General features: G+C 31.0%; 2 long non-coding RNA genes across 2 annotated transcripts in view; one reads left to right on the forward strand and one right to left on the reverse strand.

Annotated features, from left to right (window-relative positions):
* Positions 1 to 11326: 11326 nt before the first annotated feature.
* LOC129962654 (uncharacterized) overlaps positions 11327 to 21741 on the reverse strand; it is a 47545-nt gene continuing 37130 nt past the window's right edge. Inside the window, exon 3 of the long non-coding RNA XR_008783938.1 lies at positions 11327 to 11672. This is a non-coding gene — a long non-coding RNA (uncharacterized LOC129962654). The remainder of the gene's footprint in view (positions 11673 to 21741) is intronic.
* LOC129962653 (uncharacterized) overlaps positions 18177 to 21741 on the forward strand; it is an 84900-nt gene continuing 81335 nt past the window's right edge. Inside the window, exon 1 of the long non-coding RNA XR_008783937.1 lies at positions 18177 to 18290. This is a non-coding gene — a long non-coding RNA (uncharacterized LOC129962653). The remainder of the gene's footprint in view (positions 18291 to 21741) is intronic.

The raw sequence follows: 21741 nt of genomic DNA on the forward strand, positions 1-21741 counted from the left end.
ATCTTTATTCAGTAACTAGAAGCGAAAAGGAAAGTGACCTTGAAATAACCCTCCCTATTGAAACATTCAGATTATATTTGACAAAAAGTAACCAAAAAAAAAGTATCCCAATATACATGAAGTTGAAATTTTGACCTTGAGAAAAGAAGTTCAGTTGCATGCGCTAAGTTTGCTACGCATTTTCAGGACGATGTCCCAATAGCTCTTGATTTTCTATTGTTGCATGCACCTAATTTTCTAAGTTAGATTTGCTTTAAGTGGTTTTGCAACAGGCAGCATTTACGAGGTAATAGTCTACAAGATTGGTTTAAGGAAGTCAGAACATTTTCCCTTTTTTTATATTTACTTATTTATATGTGCATCAGTACTTTTTAATATGTACATTCGAATGACAGGGAGTTGACGAGCAAGTCATTTTCATGAAAGACGATTTAGAACACTTTCAAATTTTGAAAAATAACAGAATTGAACTGTCTGCTATCATTCGTTGTGAGCTAAAAGAATTGCTTGAAATGAACAGGGATACATTCGTCACCAATATCTTTGATTTCTGTCATTTCTTTGTCCTTTTCTTTTCTTTTCTTCATGTTACATTCCACATGATTAAAGTTTCGGAATTGAAAAATCTTGATTTCATTACCTGTAGTTGCTATATAAATTAGTTAAATGCACGCTAAATCTGATATCTTGAATCAAACGACCTGAAGCTGTTACAGCGAGAAAGTTTCAAGTGGGGTATGTCGACAGATGTGCTAGTCTTATCCTCAAAACACTATTCTATGAAGTTTGTCCTCAAAAGCACTCAATTTAAAAATTCGGCGCTATTATATCTAAGCGAAACAAACTAAATCTTGGTTACATAAACCTCTAATATTATGGTCTAATTCATGTTAAATTTATTGAATTGCCCTATGGCTAGTGGTATGTGGAATTTTGGGGGAAGATTTGAATTGAAGTGTCCTAGTCTTATCTGACAGCAATCCAGAATTACAAGGGTGATCTTAAAATGCATTAATCGAATGAAATTACTCTATGTTCTACAGGTGGCGTATAAATCAAACTTTTTGCAAAAGAATTATTTTCATAATTATAAAAATTCTAGAAATAAAACACATTAATAGATTTTTTTTTACTTTACACACACAACAGCGAAGCCTACCTGTAAAGTCCATAATGGGACTGTGAGGAAATCAAATGCAAATGTATGTGGCTGAACTAAAACAAGGGTGGTAATTAATAACATGAAAAGCTAAAGATACAATTATAAAAATTCACAGTAAAATATGTAAATATTCTTTCGAACCTCTAACAGCAAATATTTAAAAATATTAAAAAACAATAAGAAAACGAAAAACAAGAAATCTCAACAGCCCAAACCGGGATCACAACAGGGAATACAATAATTATCAGAAGAAACATTTACAAATGTGGTATCGAAAATACTATGAAGGCAGTTCTTGAATCATACCAAATGTTCACACAAATAAAAACATAGACGACAAAAAAGTCACAAAATTATATAAAAATATTTATAATTGTGTAGAACGATTATTAAAAACGATCCATCATTCGACAATCCAGGTGTCCAAGACGAGGAGAAAATATGTTACTGAAATTTCTGAAATGCGGAGACTTTTAAAGTGATAATCTAATAAGAACATACAAATACGATAAGAATATCATCATCTGAAATAATTACTTTAAAATTCCCACCTGAAATACTTGATGCAATATGGCGGACATTTTTAAAAATAAGGCAATTTCAGAAATTTAGCACGGCAAAGAAAAACAGAATCCTTATTGATTTTAATTTTAGCACAGTAAAAGAAGAAGAAATATGTTCATATTCAGTGATAAGTTGTTATTAGGTAAAACATCCTTGGGGACCGTTTAGAAAGGAAGTGAAGGATTCAAGCAACGAAAAGAACATTCTTGAACAGAATTTCATTTCATCCTTTGCCTTGTTAAGAGACCAATATCGATGTTGTGAACCAAACAGTAGCACTGAACCCTGATTGGGATGGACTGGAAATTTGTGTAAAGGTTAAACGATGTTACTGGTCGAATCTCTTTGTATCTCAATGATTTATAAATAGAATAAATTTCTAATAGCAGTGGTATTACAGGTTCAGATTGACGTAAACCAATATTTTCTTTCCATACTGTATTAAATTTCCTCATGTTTATTATAATTAATATTCAGAAATTAAGTATAAATTCATCACAGCACTTCGCAAAGTTTGTTAGTTTAAATATCTGAAAGAAACTTCCAGAAGATTCTGTAATTTGTATACTCGAAAATTTCGTGTGAATCGGAGTTACAAAGTATGCGATGTTTGTTAATAAATTTGACTCTATACATGGTAATATTTACAGCTCAGGTATTGTCGTTGTCATTTGACCTGGATCATTTCCCTCTGCCCTTCTCAATATAGCTTTCCTATAGCTTCAAAATGAAACATTATTATAACAAAACGGAACAAAACAAAGTCTGTTTGTTAATCCTTTGTCTGAAATGACATGTCTGACTCTTGATATATGTTCAAAATTTCTGATGTTTAAATTTGTAATTAAATTCAAAGTAACAGTTAGCTTCAATCATAAAAATAATTTCAACATACTTAAATCTCAAATACCCTTTATTCTTTTATAGGAATTGAAATGACTCATTCTACTTGGAACATATAGTGCTATCTAATTAAAAAAAATAAATCGATTCATAGTCAAGAGACGTGCTTACGTGGGCTAAACAATCTTACGTAGTATAATTTGAATTTTTAAAGAATAAAGTATCTCGGCCACCATATTTTTTCAGAATTAAGAGATCTGTTCCGATGTAATTTCGCTAACCACCCTCAATTCAACAAATCTGCAATTTCTTATATTGCAAGAGTATTAAACAGTTAATATTTAAAAGCTGATTACATCCTATATTTGCATTTTCTGAATTGCTCCAGAAAGTGCAATTTATTCACCATGCATTCATTTTCAGGTCGAAATCCCATCTAGTTGCTTAAGCAGTAATTGAATCCTTCTCGTGATAAAACAAATCCAGGAGTTTTCCCATATCCCTGAGGGGAAAAAAAACTCTTTTTTTTTCATATTTTCCTTGGTCTATGGCTTACCTTGACACCGAGTGTGAGTGACACGGTAAAAAAAAGAGAGTTCAGTCTCTGAAAAAGGCTTTTGGCGACGGCAGTTCCAAAACCAACCTTGCTATCTGAGAGATGTCCACATTTGTCTGCGGATGAAAAATATGTCAAGATTACTTTTTTGTCAGTCAAAATAAATTATCAGCGAGAGGGAAGACCGAAATCATTGCACTGGATTTTCAAACAAGGCAGTGCTGTCATTCACATGCTGTCTTCATACGAGCACTTTCCCCACTTCATTCCTCAGGGTAAATTCACTATTGTCCGTCTTTCTACGGACAGCATTTTTTTATTTATTTTGCATGATAAACAAAGTGAAAAAAAAACTGATAAAAATTATATTGTTTTTACGCTTGAAGTATTTAAAATATAATATTGTATTCATTCTTCGGATCAGTCACCGATAAAAATTAGAAACTTAGTATGATTCTGAATCAACGTATACAAACCTATTGTTCGTTGTATAACGATGAGTACAGCAGCTTTGTCTGGTGATTTAATCAAGAATTTATGCTTCCATAAGAGGTTCCTCTTCATGAATCATGTATTCTATAAACGAAGTTTCTGGAATTCCTTAAAATTTATTACACTTTCGCATGCGATGTATCTGACTCAAGCATTGAATTGCAGAAATATGAAAGTTCAAATCTTTTGTTCAATCAAAGTAATAGTTACTCTACAAGAGATGTCTCTTGTGAGTGTATTAATATCTCAGATATACTTTCAAATCTTATAAATATTGAAATAACAATAAATACCATCTAAATAGAAGATCAAATAAATTCATAAGTGAAAATGCATGATACTTCAGAGAAGGCTCTTTTTCCAAATTTTTTCTTCTAATTCGTGAAAGAATATAATTAAAGCATTATATTTAGTTAAATCAAATAAAAAATTTATTTAGAATATTAGTAGGTTGGGAATCACGTTTCTTGGTCATCGGATTGATTTCGAAACTATGAGTTTGAGAAAAGTTATATATAAAAATGGGTCTCATATTTTAAAAATGAAGTGCAGTGGAATATTATTTCCGATTTTATTACAAAATTTATTTTAGACTGATGGTTAAATGACGCAAAAGTCCCATTTGTCCATACAGGGAATACATATAGTACGAAATTTTAGCTTTCTAAAAGTAAGTCTAGATCAGAGGTTCCCAAACTTTTTTTTTCTCGTGGATCACTTTCAAAGTTTTACTATTTTCGGTTGGCCCCTTGCTGCTACATTTCTACTGTATTCCTAAAACTTCTAAAAAATATCACTCTAAATTGGGACTGTTAAGAAGAAAAAAAAGTAGCATATTTTCTTGTGTCCTATTTATTAAAATAATACTTGTGGTTATACAAAATTATAAACATTTATCATTGCAAACAATCAACAATTGACAAAAAAATCAACAATGAGCTCTGAAATGTAAATCAACAATAAAAAGTAGTCATACTTTTTATGAGACAGGTGTACTTGATGAATTGACAGCAAATTATCAATATTTGGCTTCAGTTTTGTAAGAAGTAATCTCAAATCTCCCCGTTCTGTGATGTTCAATCTGCTCCTTTTTTTTTGTTAACAGGTTGGTAACGGCACTAAAACTTCTTTTGACAAGTTATGACGAGAGAAACGCTATCAAAAATTTTCTCGCAATTTCCCACTATTCCCCATTTGTACTATTATCTATTGTTCTATTCAATTCTGTGTTTGAACTGAGTCTCGAATATTTTTGAGTACCTACCTAATGAATGATGCTACCTGCTTACGTTGATAGGTAAATCCAAGCCAAAATTTTTGTTCTTTATTATGAAAACCAGAAAATTTTTCGTGGACCCCCACTTACAACGTGTGAACCCCTGTTTTCTTTTCACGTCTACGTGGATCCCCGTGTGGTCTCCTATGGACCCCTGGGGGTCCACCTGGACCACTTAGGGAACCTATGGTCTAGATAGTTCAGTCTCTTCGATATCGAACATTTTTCATTAGTTAAATTATTGTTATGCTTATGACTTATTTATGTACACCTGCTGATTTCGTAAACAATATGAAATACTTTACTGACAAACTTATTTTGATACTTCAGTATCTTCCAGAAATGAACAACACTTTGTGCTCTGCTTTTAGGATGGGTTTCTGTATGGATTTTTTAAAACTACATTGTACCTTTATCATTGACCAATAGATAACAGGCTTATAAATTAATTATTCATTACAACTTAAACAGTGATTGTATTATAGCATTTCATATGCAGCGCAACCCCTTTAGTACGTTTTTTGCCAGATTTGTCATTTTGCTTTGGTCCCGATTTATTTCTTTGCTTAAAAAATCTTCATAACGTTAGAGTGATAAAATGATGCGTTCTCTTAAACCCATGGGCGAATATAGTTTTAAGAATAATAGATTAAATATTCAACGATTTGATTAGAAATGAAATGCAACAAGCTGAAATGGTTTCAAAGTAAAATTTAAATTTAAGTATGTATTTTCAAATTTTGAATTTATTTAACCCCTTAACTAGATGCCATGTTTTATTTTAAACGTTTCTTATTATCTTTAGAAAAAAAAGGACATTTATCGTATGCTATCATGCTCAAGTGAATTGTTTTTAGAATTAGATGCTATTTTGGCTAAAACGCTAATTTAATTATTAAAAATTACGCAAATTTTCATAATTCGATGTATGAGTATCACATGTTATTTCAATGCAAGAGAATAAAAGAAAAGAGAAAATTAAGAACCATAGCAATAATCATGTAAATGTGTATTGATTGTTAAAAATAATCAAAATATCATAATATATTCAACAATGAAAGTAACAGTATGCTCTACTGTTTAAATAAAGTTGAAATATTTGAAATTTTAATATATTTAATATTCTATTCCTATTCCCTGGAATTATAAGCACATAGATAAACTGAAACAATTTGAAAATCTTTTTTTAAAAAAATATTTCTATACTTTTACATTGTGCTGTTAATGTAAGTAGTTTATGGCCTTTTGAATCAAGATTAGAAAATATTTTTCATTAATGCTTTTTTTTCGTTTGATCCTTTGAAAAAAAAACCCGCTGAAAATGCTTTAAAGTTTAAAATAGTTTGCTTCGCTATAAGAGTATCTTTCTCCTCAGATGCTGCTTATAAGTAATGTTTATAAATAGTCCATGACTGAACGAAAAAAATGAAAAGCCATCAAAGATTGGTGTATTGATTTTAAAAGAAAGAAAACTTATGTTTATTTATTGAAAAAAAATTTCAATTGTATAAATTATCTGCTTTAAATTCTGCAATGAAGTGTATACATTTATATTTCGGGGGGAAAAACTTTTCACAAGTGTAAAAGAAAACACGAGCAACAATGTTCACTGATTTTTTTTTTTTAACATTTCACACGTCTTTGCCAACCAAGATCCAATTAAATACTATAACGTCACATTCGTCGGTTAAATTGAAAAACAACACAGTTGCCTGGATTTCCATCTAAAATTGTAACTGTGAATTAAGGCAAGCTCTGTTTATATTACTTCAATAAAAAAAACCCGAGTTTTTAACCTAAAGTGTTCGTGCAATCCAATGTCATCGTAGCGGCGCCATTGGGACGCTAAAGGTTAATTTTCGCCAAATGCGACAATGACTATTGTTCTCTTTCTGACGATTGATGCGTCTTCGCGATTCGGTGGTGGATGTTACAAATCTCATTGCGAAGGCTGAATAGAAATATATTTCACAATTTGTAGTAGTTGCATAATTGGGAAAGAATCCCAAAACCCATTTTGGGATAGATGCAATTGTTACATAAAATAATTGGATGTTGCATGTTTTCAAAATCAATTATTAAGTAGATTTTCTGTTTTCCAAATTGATTTTCGATTGATTAAAAATAATAAATCTATAATCTCACCTAATAGTTTCATTCTTCGCCGGCGTTCTTTTGTTTTTCATTTTTTAAGGCGTTTAAATCATACACTCTGATTGCCATGTCATGAAAGTCATGGTGACTCTAAATTGATTAGACTGTTGTCATAATGAATATCGTAATTAATTTTTGTTTCATAAATGAAGAAACTGATGAAAAGTGTGAAAAAGAATTAAAGCTTAGTTTAAAATAATAAGTTATAATAACAATGAAATTAAATAATTAATGTAAAAATAACAATAAAATTAGATATAATAGCAATTATATTATATTAGTTTTGTAAATATAAAGGTAAGCTATAAAGTAGCCTTGAAATGTGTTTCAATGTAATAGAAAGTCCCAGGAACACATATCTAATGCCTCAAATGAGACAACATGATAAAGTATTTAGAAAACATTGATCCACTGGGAATTAACTTTCATAAACGTTTTGTAAATAATTCTATTAAGTTTGTCTTAATTGATTATTTTAGCACTAATTTACTTTTTTTTTAAACAAATAAACTTGATAGATATGCTTGTTTTATGTATCTTCTTTTTTATCTTGAAATATATCATAAAATATATTGTTTTTTTTTTCGGATATTTTAAACACGTTTTCGCTTTATTATCCATTAACATTTTCCTTTATATATCCTTTAACATTTTGTTTCCTGTATAAATCCGGCAATTTAGAATCTAATATATAGATAGTATGTTGTGAAACAGATTTTACTTCATATAATTTTGTACATTAAATCACATGCGTTTAGGAATTATTTAAAATAGGGAAACTCAAACAAATAAAATGGTGTTAAATTTTTGATCACATAACTGTGTTTAATGGAAATTAATTATTTACCAGACAATTTAAGGCTACATTATGGAATATATTAATTTAATTTTTTAAAATTACTAATTATCTAAGCTTTTGATCGCATAAAGTAGCCATTTTAAGAGTTATGCTTTGCCCTTGGATTAAGTTTAAACATTTTTTATATACATTACTCTTATGAAATTCAATAACCAGAAAGATTCAGGTATAAAAAACAAATATTTAATTCTTTTATTTAAGATAAATTATAGTTTGCGTAGCTGCTGATTTCTAGCAATGTTTAAGGAATAATTATTCATGGATAGTTTTTCTCGTGTAACAGAGGCAGCATTATCAACTTAAAATGTTGAATATCTTTTTAAAAACAGTTATATTTCCTATATTTTGATTCTTATAAATATAATCAAATCTGTTTTTGATTGTAGAAAAGAAAAAAGACATAAAAATTAAAACACAGGCTTCCAATATACAAGTTTACACGATAAGTATGGAGAACTACAACTGGTTTGACACTTCCCCTTTTAATTTCTATTTTTCGAAGTTTCCAGATTTCAGAGAAAAATTGCTGTAAGACTTCCCTAAAGCTCTTTAAGAAACAGAATTCTTTAATTTTTCGAGAAACTTCGTTGCACACGTCTCTTTAATCAAATATCTGTTGCCATACTTTTTATCCTGAGCAAGTAATTTCTGGAATTTAAGTGTAGTTTTTGATAACGATAATTAATTTTCTGAAGTTTAACTGACAGATTGCATTGAAAACCGCGATCAAGTAATCCGAGGAGGGAGAAAAGTTCTCTAGATTAACAAGTAACAAATAGAAGATTAGAAATGTATAGCATATTAGGCTTGAAAGTATCAAGCTTAGTTAAAAAGTCTAATCAGTTTCTTAACTATGCTTCTTAATTAATTAATTATAATTTAATGATTTCACTAATAAAATTTTAAAGATGCCTGGGATTAATTATTTTCAATTTGTAGGTTTGAAAATTATTCAATGTTTTTACGCCATTTCCCAATAAATATATTATTATATAAAGAAAGAAATGAAACACTTTTCAATGTATCCCTTAACAACTTGCCGACACAAATTATGTCAAATTCAAAAATGTGAGTGAATTTCAACTTGCACAGATATTCATTTGAGTGCTGATGTTCCTCACTAGCATTCAAACGAAATTATTTTTCCTCAACCGAAATTTAAAATTTCCATAAGTTCCTAAAGATACTGACATAGCTAATCATTTTTTTAAAAACTAATTATGGAAGAAAAATACAATTTTGTGATAAATTATGAGTACGCAATTTAACAATTTAATTTTTATCCTAAATAGATTCAAAACGCCGCATTTCAATAGATGAATGATAAGACAGTGAAACAATTTAATTGTTAAAAGCATCTTAACAAAACAAAATTATTGCGAAATAATAAGCAACAAACCTAACAACACGCTATTTTCCACGTGAGGACAATCAAAACATGTGTTCACTTAATTGAAATATTGTCATTCCCTAATGTAATCGTTTCGACTGGTTCAATGCCAAACATTAAGAAAGTTTTTTTTTTTTTTGTATATTGATTTGAAGAAATAAAATGATATAAAAATAAATGTTACCTCTTCATTTCTTAATATGTCGCTAGAACAAATATTTATTGTTAAATTGTCATGAATATTCAGTTCTTTCTCATAGTTTATAAAGCTGATGGGTTTTATGCTTCAAAGATTTTAATTTTAGTTTTTATTAATACTTTTAAGTTTTAATTACGGAATTCCTTTTAGGGAAAAATGATTTTCATTTCAATAGTTTTTGCAAAATGCAACACAATTTTTTAAAAAAACCGTTCCTGTAGGAGCCACATCCTGCCATCAGTTGGGAGTAACCCACCCCGCACCATTTGTGTACCTATCTAAATGCCGAGAACCAACCACCATACTGTAAGCTTCTCATCCCCAGCTCTGAGATGCACCCAGGTGGGATTATTATTATTTTAAAAAAATGCAGTAGATGGAGTGAAATGTATTGATAGTGAAACACTAAATTACTACAAGTTGTGTGCAATATTATCACAACGTTATTTGACATTTCTATTGGCTTATAAAACCACGAATATATCGTACCAATATTGTACGACATCTTGAGCGTTTAAAGTATGCAAATGATGTGTGTCGGCCATGAAAGGGTATATTCTTCAACAAGAAGTAAATGAAGGGACGCACGCGCTTTGGTAATATAACCATTCACGACTTCAGTATTTCTGCAGTTTTCAGTTTCCGTGCCAATTCGGACTTCATCTTCAATATAGGTTCTCTCTGTTTCCTATGGTTCTTCCGTAGAAAGTTTACAACAGTTTACTGTTTCAGTTGTTTCCTTAGTCATCTGGTTGAAGGGTTGACGACCTGTTGTTATTTTCATTTATTGACTTACATTTTTAACCATTGTTGGGTTTTTTTATTAAAGGAATTTATTACTTGCTCGTCGTTTTTACGTACAACATCTTTAGTGGAGATCGAGTACTGGATTCGAATTCGGGCCAATCCCCCCACAGATGAATCCAATAAAAGTACTGGCAAGCATTGTTGAAATTCAGAATTAGATTTTGTTGATAGATCATGCTGAGTTTCAAAGACAAAACTCTATTAGCAGAACTTTTCTGCTGGAATACTGCTAGCGCAATAAGAACCCAGAAAGAGCGCCGAAGACAATGCGTATTTTGAAAACATGAAGGCAAAATTTAAAAGCCAACTTAATCATTCGCTTATAAAAAGTGAAGTATGAGAGTTCTACAGCACATATGATGTAATTACCATCGTTAAAGCAAGTAGTCAATTACCATAGAGTATTCTAAGTGCACTCCCTAATAACCTTATAATATTGCTACGATATCTAAACTACGGCATCACAGTTCAACGTAAGAACATGAGTTGTTAAATATTGATCTTACAAGCGGTGATTCTTATTCCTTAGTTAGCACACAGACATTGAACAATATTGAATGATGCTGAAAAATATTTTTAATGTTTTAAAATATTGTTGAATATTGAATAATATCGTACAATACCACATAATATTGTACAAGAGGCTGTACTATCTGGATTCTGTGACAAGTGGCGGATTTCTAACTAGGCAGCTGCCTATGGCTGTGGCTGAGATATGTCCTCAACAAGTCAATTACAGAACTTTCTGGTTTTTTTATAAACAATTTTCCTAGTCAAATATATTGTTACGAAATTTACGGGTTCGTTTAGATAGTGGGAGTTATATGGTATGGAGAACACTCAGTCAGCAGGCGGCAGTAGAAAATAAAACAACGACGTTTATTTACACGAAGACACACAGGACAGCACAAAGCCGACAACTATATACAGCACAGAAGACGATTATCTTCAGCCGAGACGTGCCGCATACAACAGCATATACAGCAGCATACAATAAGTCTCTACTGCAGACAGTAGCGCACAGCTTAGTTCAGCACGAGCTTCACTCCGTCGCTGCTCCGCTTATCTCTGGAAGGCCAGTTCTTTACCGTCGATGTCGACTACTCTTCGACTCCACTGGTCCACGACTACTCGGCAGCTGCAGGTTGCTCCTTTTATAGGTCTCAGGAGGCGGGGCTAGAAGCCTCTCAACCAATCAGGAACGTTCGAGGCATAACTCGGTTCCTACTGGACGGATCGGGAACATTCTCGATGTTTCGGGTATAATCTATTTTGGCGCCAAAGTCGCCAAATTTGTCGCCAAGCTCTGGGACCTCTTATGGAACCAACTATGCTGGGAAGCCGCATCACAGATTCGTAACAATATACATCTGACGAAAAAAAACAAATTCCATGAATTTTAAAATATTAGACAATACTTTATCAAATACAATTAGTGAGTATCTTATATATCCCAATACTTTCAGTTGTTTTATTACAGTATTTGTAAACATTGCAAATCTGCTGCGATGATATGTTATACAAAGGTAGATGCCAAATGATTTGGAATCATAATAAATAAATAAAAGCCGAACTTTGTGAAAAAAATTAATAAAATAAAAAAAGATTATCTTAAAACAAATTATTAGCAAATTAAAAATGCTTTCAGATCTGAAGCTAAATTAACTCATTAACCAATTTCTTAAAGAGGAGACAATTGGCATTGCCTATTGCTGAAAAGTCCGGAAATTCGCCATTGTCTGTATTTGTGATTGTGACATTCGCGAACTGCAATCATTGAGTAATTTTACTCTGAATATCTGAAAATAATAAAAGTTTTATTGTATTCATTTCTTTGCAAAATCAAACACAATCGTACAATTAATATTCAAAATTACCATTCATTGGATCTTAATTCTATATTTTAAGAGAAGAAAAAGGACTTAATGCCAGAGTATATTCCAAAGTAGCATAGATGCTATTTGGCATTCACAGTGACGTTTATACATGTGAATAGACTCTTTAAAATCTGACAACCGCTTTTTTAAAATTAAAAATGAGTTTAAATTTTCAAGTGCCATCTTTCAAATTTAAACTATTGCCTATCACCATAAAATGTGAGCATCATTTTTTTTCCATAAATAAAAAAAAAAAAAAATGAAAAATCGGCATTAGAGTGATATTTATTACTTCCAGTTAATCCATTTCCAAACAGTTCCCTTTATTTTTTAAAAAAAGGATTCACCCATTAAGAACTTTGATGTCAAATTCCAAATTTAGAAGCACAAATCATAAAAAGCCTTATATTCTTCAAGAAACAGCTCTCATACTGAGGTCCTGCTCTTTCAGTTAATGAGTTTTGTCTACATTCCTTTGAACAGCGAAGAAAATGGCCAAACGGAAAGAGAGAGAGAGAGAGAGCGAGAAAGAAAAATGTAATGATAAAATTCTACAAACGTGTGTGTGTGTAGGATGTTTATTGTTGGAAGATAGCAGCGATATTTAAGTAGCATAATAAAAATGCATGTCAATTTTATTCAGAGCACTGTAGCCCAATTATCGTCTGCTAAACAATGCAGCCGCCAAACACAACAAGGAAAATAATAAAAAAATACAGACTTCTTGTCCTTGGATTGAAAAGATTAGATCTGGCGATATAAATACTTCAAGAGCCGATATGTGTAAAATAGGATACTTAATTGTTCGAGACAAAAAGTGTCAAAGAAAGCTGAGACTAAATAAAAAAAGTCGGCTGGCTGATTGATAAATTGAAATTCTACAGAACAGGAACTTCTTTTGGATTCGAAATTTTCCCTTCACGGTTTACATAGCAATATAGAAAAACAAAAAGAAATAAGAATTATAATTTCAAATGACTCGTTTCATTTAAAGTCTATAGAAATAAATTCTAAATTCTTTGTATAGTTTCCTTTAAGTTCTACCAAATTTATATAAATTTTGAAAACATTTTCTATGGTATTTCAGAGGAAATAAAGGTCCAAAGGTAAATAAGCAGAGCTGCGTAGAAATTTACAGGCAATTTCCATATAATTGGGCATGCTGAAGGTCTTTTCATAAGATACTGCAATTACTAAACGTGAAACAATTATTAAATGTTTCATATGAATACTTAAATAACTAAATTGTGAAACTTCTTTGAAACAGACAACCAGTTTCTTTGTAAAGATATAATTTCTCTTTTTACATAGGCACTTATGTACAAGGACTTTAAATATAACAAACTTAAAAAGCATCATATGTTAAACTATTATTAATGTTACAAAAATATTTTTGGAAATAATGGAAATTTTGTACCATTTCGAGCAAAAATTATAAATTTCTGATTATTCCATGCATTCTTATTTTCTCATTTCCAGAAGTTGGAAGATAATTATTGAAATAATCAAATAATTCGGTCTCGAGATTTTTGTATAATGTAAATCACCTAGACTTGTAACCAATCACATTCTTGGGATTGCGTCTGTCTGTAAACGCGAAAATTCAAACAATACAACGAGTTAGACAAGTGAAATTCGATACATAGACTTGCCATCCAAAATTGTCCTTTGATATAAAATTTTGTACCAAATTCGTCAGAACTCCGAGGAAGCTAACTTTACCACACATAAAAAATATTTTAGTATATTTTAAAAAATTATCGTTATTCGATTTAAAATATTAAAAGAATTTTACAATAGTGTAATAGTTTTAATCAATTTTTTGAAGTGAAATGAGAAACTTTATTTGATTTAGGAGATTTGAAAAGATCTGAGTGATTTTAACAATGTAAAAGTATAATGGTTTTTACTTGAAAAACCATGAGCTAAAATTAAATTAAAACAAATCAGATATCCCGAAATGCTTCTCAGGGTTTGATATCATGAATTCATTCTGAATGTCTGATTCATTTTCGACTAGTTTATACTGGTTTGAAAAAAAAATATTCCGGTTTCAACCAGCTCTTTTTTTAAAATTTATTTCTGTCTCATAGTAATTATAGATGTGAAGATAAAAATGAGGAAAATATGAATTGATCGTTATATTTTTTGATCAATAAAAGTATTCTTGGGAAGTAAAGCATTCTGAGAATCTCCATGTTGCTTAAAATGCTTTTGCTTGGTTTCTTTTGATTGAAAAAAATTTGAAATTAATTCCACATTTGTTCCAGTTCTTAATAAAAGAAGTATTCTGCTCAAGCTATTAATATATTGTAGAAAATTACTAATACCATTCTACAAGTTACTAATACAATCAATAAAAAAAAAATTCGAAATTACATCTAGTATGAAATTTTTCAGATGCTTGAAATTATATTAATGTTTACATTTCCAAATAAGAGCAAATTGTTTTTTCTCCGACTTTCTCGTCATTTTCACTGCATGGTACGTTTTATATTTAACTTCATAGTATTTATATAAAGCAAACTTTTATATAAAGTTACAAATCTGGTCTGAAGAACTCTTTCAAGTTGTCGTGTTCCCGTGACCAAAACAGATACACGAAGAGACAAGTGACCACTTCTTGAGGCAGTTAAAATTCTGATACACATTTATAATTTTGATGATAAAACCGTCTTCCAGATTTCATTCATTAATTCTTCCCGTTTGGGGATTGTCACATTTACAGATACCCAGAAAGGCATACAAATACAATTCTTTGTATTATATTTTGCTCTCAGGGTAGCCTAAAATGTTAGATTCGTCAAAATCTTGAATCAAGATGTTTCAAAATTATACCGTGTTTTCTGCTTGTATAATTCGTTTGCAAAAAAGTCAAAACAAATCATCAGTTTATTTTGATAAAACGTCGCTAAAAAAGAAAATTTAATGCTTTCAATAAAAAGGCAGTTGCATGTAGTAAAAACTTTTAACAATAGCAAAAAAATTTAATGAGATTCCCGCCTTTAAGTCTGAAATATCTTAGGCTTTATTATGAGGCTTCTAACTTTATTTTATTTTTAAATTAATCATTTTCACCAACTATCTGGTTTTTCAAGGTAATTGGTTATATTTAATTCCGGTCAAATGTCTCTGTTTACTGAATACGCGAACTTTTCTAATGGGGCCCAGTCCCGTGATATAACGAGATTATTGAAAACGAAAATTTCAGATTCATCAATTTTATAACTTCTGTGATATTGTAGCATCATTCTTTTTATTCGTCTTATATAATTAATCAATGAATAGAATTCTTCTCCTTTATGGATGATGGAAAAAAATCGCGATGTCACATGATTAAATATTTGATGAAGAAATTAAGCAGGAATTGAATTTCATATTTCAGGGCAATAATATAATCTATTCTTGAAAATGAGACAAATCATATTTTTTTAAAGAAATTGCCAAAATTTGAAGAAATTTCACACGTCTTTTAAATTGCTATCATTAAAAAGATAATTAAAAAAAATTGAAATGCTGTAGATTTTATTTACATGCTGTATAATCTTTGGAAGTTATAGAGGAAGCTAGAGGAAGAATTCTAATTTATTGTTTTGTTTTCTTTTTGGTAAAAATGGTGTATCTCTTAGGCCTAATTTCAGAGGATTTTCGGGTCGCGAAGAATCAAAGTTGGACATTTTAGTCTGTATTCCTCACAGAAAAAAAATCCTTTTTTGTTGAATCCCTGTCTGAGGGTGACCCTTGAGAAAGTCTTCATTCTTATTTTATTTGGTTTAATTTTGCTCGATTCTTATTTTATTTGGTTTAATTTTGCTCGATTCTTATTTTATTTGGTTTAATTTTGATACTTTTTTTCCTATTAACTTGGTTTTTATTAATATTGTCTTGATTCATTTGTGTTTTAGTAGTAGCTCCATTTGCGCTCTCTAAATATTATGGTGCTTTTTCTGTTCTTTTTTTAGTTTTTAGTTTGGATCAGAAATAATTTTTTAGTTGCGATTCCGAAATAATTTAGTTTCGTTTCCAAAATATTTTTAATTTTAGATTGTTTCAATTATAGGTTTTAATAACCTAATGCTAATATTTTTTGTTACTTCTATATATATATATATATATATATATATAGCCTACCTCTGTTTACATAATTTACCGTAAATTTTTTTAAAAACAGGGAATCACAATCGATAGTTTAAAGTTTCCTTGACTGTTGGATGGTATGTTCTGACCTTTTCGTTTCTAATTTTAATTTTAGTGCTAGTTTTTGTTTTTATTGTTATTGTATTTTTACTTTGTTGTGATTTTTATTCTAATTTGTTATTTTGTATTTCCTTTCTGTTAAAATGGTATATCTCTTGAGCATAATTTCAGGGGATTTTCGGGTCACTAGGAATCATTATTAGACAATGTCTGTATGTCCTCACAGAAAAAATCCCTTTCTTTGAATCCCTGCCTGAGGGTGACCCTTGAAAAAGTCTTCAGGCTGGATTCTTTATTTATATTTTTTTAATAATTTTTTTGGTTTAATTTTTATTTGATTTTTTGTTTTTCCTATTAACTTGATTCTAATACTTTTGTATATATATATATATATATATGTGTGTGTGTGTGTGTGTGCGAAATAGGTCAAGCGATGTAGAATTTTAAAATGCATACATTCATCTTTTATCATTAGCAGCGACAAAGGTGGTCGATAGTGGGATGTGTTAATAAAGATGGATAATAATAGCTTTCACCAGTAAAGATAAGACAGCAATAAAGTCCACACGCAAGTAAATTCATTGAGTACCGTGGCAGCGTGCTTGCGCGCAAACGCAATAACTGCAGTGAAAATCAACAGTTCAAAGTATTTTTTGAAATATAAATAAAATATGCTTTGAAAATTTAAATTTGGAAAAATAATGGTATTGAAATTTTTAAAAAACACTGATATTAGGAAAGGTTTATATTTTGAAATTTAGAGTAGCTGAAAAATGGTCTTATGCAATGATGTGCTCCGATATTATAGAGGGAGAAACCTTCAAATGTTCTTTAATTCTTATGGAAAAGCCAATTAAAGTTTTAAATTTCATTGGATCACATGCATGTAAAAGCGACAACTCGGCGTCAATCGGTGTCAAAATGCACTCTGGATTTTATACACTATACTTGGAAGCACAAAACATTCATGGGATGGGCTTCGAAAATATAAAAATAGAGCATGCGTGGCGGTCATGGCTCATAGTTAAAAAAAAAGTGCTCGGGAAGAAGGGATAATGCCGAAGTATGAATTATCCTAGAAAATTGTTGGTCTTCAAACTCTTAAGATCTTTTCTTTTGGTATTAGTTTTTAAAAACGTTTAAAGTTGAATTTTTTAAGTTGATGAAAAAACAAATAATATATATATAAAAAGTTAAGTTAATTCCTACTTAGGTCAACCAAAAATATTTTATTTTAGTTACTTTTTATTGAATAATTACATTTAATATAAATATGACAGAATTACAATATTAAGTGGCAAAATAGAGCTTGGCGACATGGCGATGAATTTGGCAACTTTGGGGACCCAATAGAAATGAGTGGACAAATTTAATTAATTAATTAATATTTTAAAAAACTGTATTAACATCAAGTGTCATCCACTACAAGTTTAAAAAAATATATTTGAACTTGAGTGGATGAATCAAAAGTATTTTATGAACGATTAAAAATTTGAACAAGATATATAAATATATATAGGGAGAGTGTGACCTAATAGAAGGTACTGAATAAAAGGTATTAAGGGAATAACCGTAAATTTTTATTCCAATAGTATATAATTCTCTTAAGTAAGCTTTCAACAGATTCGTGTTGTTTATGAAGAGCCGCCATCAAGGATCATTTATGTTTTATTCAGAGATTCGTTTTTGTTTAGTGTTTTAAATGAATGGAAACGCGAAGTATTTATTGAATCATGCATACTTAAAATTAATCCGCAAGGTTAATTATTCTCAATTTATTTATGAATCCCATTTGATTTAGGAAAACTAGAAAAAAATCAGTCAGCTGAAAGTGAAAAATATCCTTGATGAGGAATTGAAAACATTTCAAGGACTAGAATACTTAGAGCGGATAAAGAGGCTCCTCAAAAATAAGTAAGTAGAAACTATTGGAGGTTCATAATTTGTAATCGATTATCACTCGTAAATGAACACTTTCTTGCTTTGAAAAAAATACTTATCGATTAAGTTGGTGAAAAATTTGTAAACGAAATTTTCTCTGGAAATATTTTCAAATGCAAATAATTCATTTCTTATTGTTGAAAAACGAATATATTATAGAAAGGATTAAAAACGGATAAAAACACAAGGTATATCTAGATGAGATTAAGATACTCACCAATTTTTATACTTTTCTAATTTATAAAAATTAAAAATTTATCACTAAAAAGGGCTTTACGAAATTTTCAGGAGACGGCAGGGATTCGGAGAAATTTCATTCTATGAACGAATGCTTAGTTTCCTAAAATTTAGCTCATGCTTATGTGAAAAGCGTCGAATGCACCATAATAGTTTTAAATCGAGCACATTGCACATCTTGCAAAAGGAAAAAAAGGGAAATGACGTGAAACGATAAACTAAATCAATAGATATTCAGATGTTAGAAGGCCTACCTATTTACACTTGTCATATGATAGTAACGCCATATAGCTTCACTTCATTCAAATGTGAACTTATATCAAGAATTTGCTTTTATTTTAAAGGTGACACGTCTTAATGCTTCATATTTTAAAACAAAAACTGAGAAAGCATAAATACGTTTTTAAAATTATCAATCATGTAATTTTTTTAAATTTTATTAGTACTTTTATGCTGTTAATCTCATTTTGCCTTGCATTTCTAGGCATATTTATTTTCTAGATTCAATGCTAAAATGAAGCAATGGCCTCTTTCTTCACCTAAGTTATAATTTCTTTGGTATCATCTGAGATAAAAGTCTGACAGCTTCAATACATAGGAATAAGTAGCTTTCCTGGAGGCTTTAAAGTAAAACTACACAATATTTCTACTTTTATTGGCAGAAAAACTGGAAAAATATCCAATAGCTTCTCGCAAAAAATTCGTTGTTAAAACGCACGTTTGTCAACAAGCTTTTGAAAAATGCTGGTGTAAAAAATAATCAAGACACAACCAATCGCTATTGAATACACAAGCACTAAATTTACGTCGATAGCTCTCACATCATTAAAAAATCACAACACAAGAATAATTTTGGACTCTTTTTCCTTTATTCTGGCCATCATTGGTTAGCAGGCGCAGCCTTGCTACCGCACACCACTCGCTAACGCTACACGATACACTGAAGTGTTTTTCACTTTGCCGCAAGGGGGCAGCACAGTGACAGGTCGGAACATACCGCCCGCCTTGACATAATGTTGTCAACACACACACACAAGGAAAAACTATGAAATATCACAATTCAATGCACAATGCTGAATAAAAACACACAAATTCAGATTTTAAACACTACACATTACAAGGTAATAACATTAATCACACAATAAAGAACACTAATATAAGATTACACATCAATAGGTAAAATACAAATTTTTGAAATGGCTCTTTTATAAACTCCAGATTGAGTTTTAACTTTTACGACTCTGACCCTTTTATCTTCATCCAGATAACACTCAATTATTCTACCTAATGCCCATTTTTGAGGGGGTAGGTTTTCATCTTTAAGAAGCACTAACTCATTGATTTTTACATTATCTTTTTCTACCTTCCACTTGGACAAAGCTAGAGAATAGAAAATATTTAATAAAGTAAGTAATATGCATAACAAAATATTTTTTTCTATATATTACTAACAGATATTAATCTCATATTCAATTTTCACATGAGTTTGATATAAATAGCTGCATTAATTTAAATCACAATTTCTTATGCAATACTATGAAGCAGTTTAACAGTTAATATATAAAAATTTCACAAAATTGCTATAACAGAATAATTTCCATAAAACAGCAGTTCTATCACATTACCATAATGGTGAAACAGAATCAAAAGTTGTACAATTTTCATCAATCCATAATAATATTAAATCTTTCATCCGATGACATACTTTTGCCAAGAACAGGTTTATTTTTATTTAAACACCTTAACTCTTCCGAAAATTCCCTACTCTGGATTTCCTTTATTATGAAGGTTTCAGCCTTCCTAATTTCCTCTGTTTTCAAGGGACCCAGTCTCCTTTCAGTTGGACTCCTCAAGTTGTGGAGAAATCAGAAAACATAACTTATTACATGCAATATTTTAGTATAACTATTACTACAATTAAGAATATCAGTAACACATGAATTGTTCAATGTAGTAACTAAAACACTTTCACAGTCAACTTTTTTGAGTTCACAGTCTACATCGTCCTTTATCACAGTGTCAGAGATTTCTCTGCACGGATACTCACTGTCTTTTAGAAAGGCAGGGCCTTCCCACCACAAGTTACTCTTGAGCATTTTGGACGGATTTGCACCACGACTGATAAGATCAGCTGGATTATCACCTGATGAAACATGTCTCCACTGCTCCTGACACGAAAGGTCTTGAAGTGTGGCTACACGGTTTGCCACGAAGGTTTTTAACTGGGACGTCTCTTTTTTAATCCATGACAGCACAATCATACTATCGCTCCAGTAATAGATATTGGACACTTTCAGTCGAAGAGCCGACTGGATACGCTGCATCAATTTCACCAGCAGCACAGCAGCGCAGAGCTCCAATCTCGGGATCGTGAGCTTCTTCAGTGGAGCCACTCTGGATTTACTGGCCACCATCTTGACAACAACCTCACCAGCAGGTGTTTGGGATTTGCAGTACACAACAGCTCCAAAGGCAGCTTCAGAAGCGTCGCTGAAACCATGAAGCTCTATAGCTTCGACGTCGGAAAATGGAAGAATACATCTGCTCACCTTGATGTTGTTAATGCACTGTAACTCGGTTGAAAACTTCTCCCATTCACTGTGATTTTCAGGAGGAAGCTGATCATCCCATTGAAGATTCAGAAGCCACAATTTTTGTAGAAAGATTTTCGCTAGTGAAATCACAGGACCAAGGAGGCCCAGAGGGTCAAATAACTTGGCTATTGTGGATAGAACTGTTCGTTTAGTATGAACATCCGTTGAAGTTATGGACACCTTAAAACAAAAACAGTCATTAGTATGGTCCCACGTGACACCTAAAGTTTTGTTATCACAGTCTGCAAAGTCGTAGTTGCATCCAGAAGTGGTAGACAACTGAGGATGATTGCCTCGCCATTTATGCAAGTTCATGCCAGCTCGTTTTAACATGGAAGTCAGCTGCTGTTGCATCTCTATGCATACGGGTAAAGTCTTAGCACCAGATAGCACATCGTCCACATAAAAATCTTTCTCAACAACGGGTGCTGCAAGGGGAAAATTGTGTCCCTCATCCCTTGCAATTTGAATTAGCGTTCGAGTAGCTAAAAATGGGGCGCTAGTAGTACCATAAGTAATTGTCGACAGTTCAAACTTTTTCACTGAACCAAACTCACTGTCCTTCCAAAGTATTCTTTGTAGGTTTCGCTGAC

The sequence above is a fragment of the Argiope bruennichi genome, chromosome 3, assembly GCF_947563725.1.
Source record: "Argiope bruennichi chromosome 3, qqArgBrue1.1, whole genome shotgun sequence".
NCBI lineage: Eukaryota > Metazoa > Arthropoda > Arachnida > Araneae > Araneidae > Argiope > Argiope bruennichi.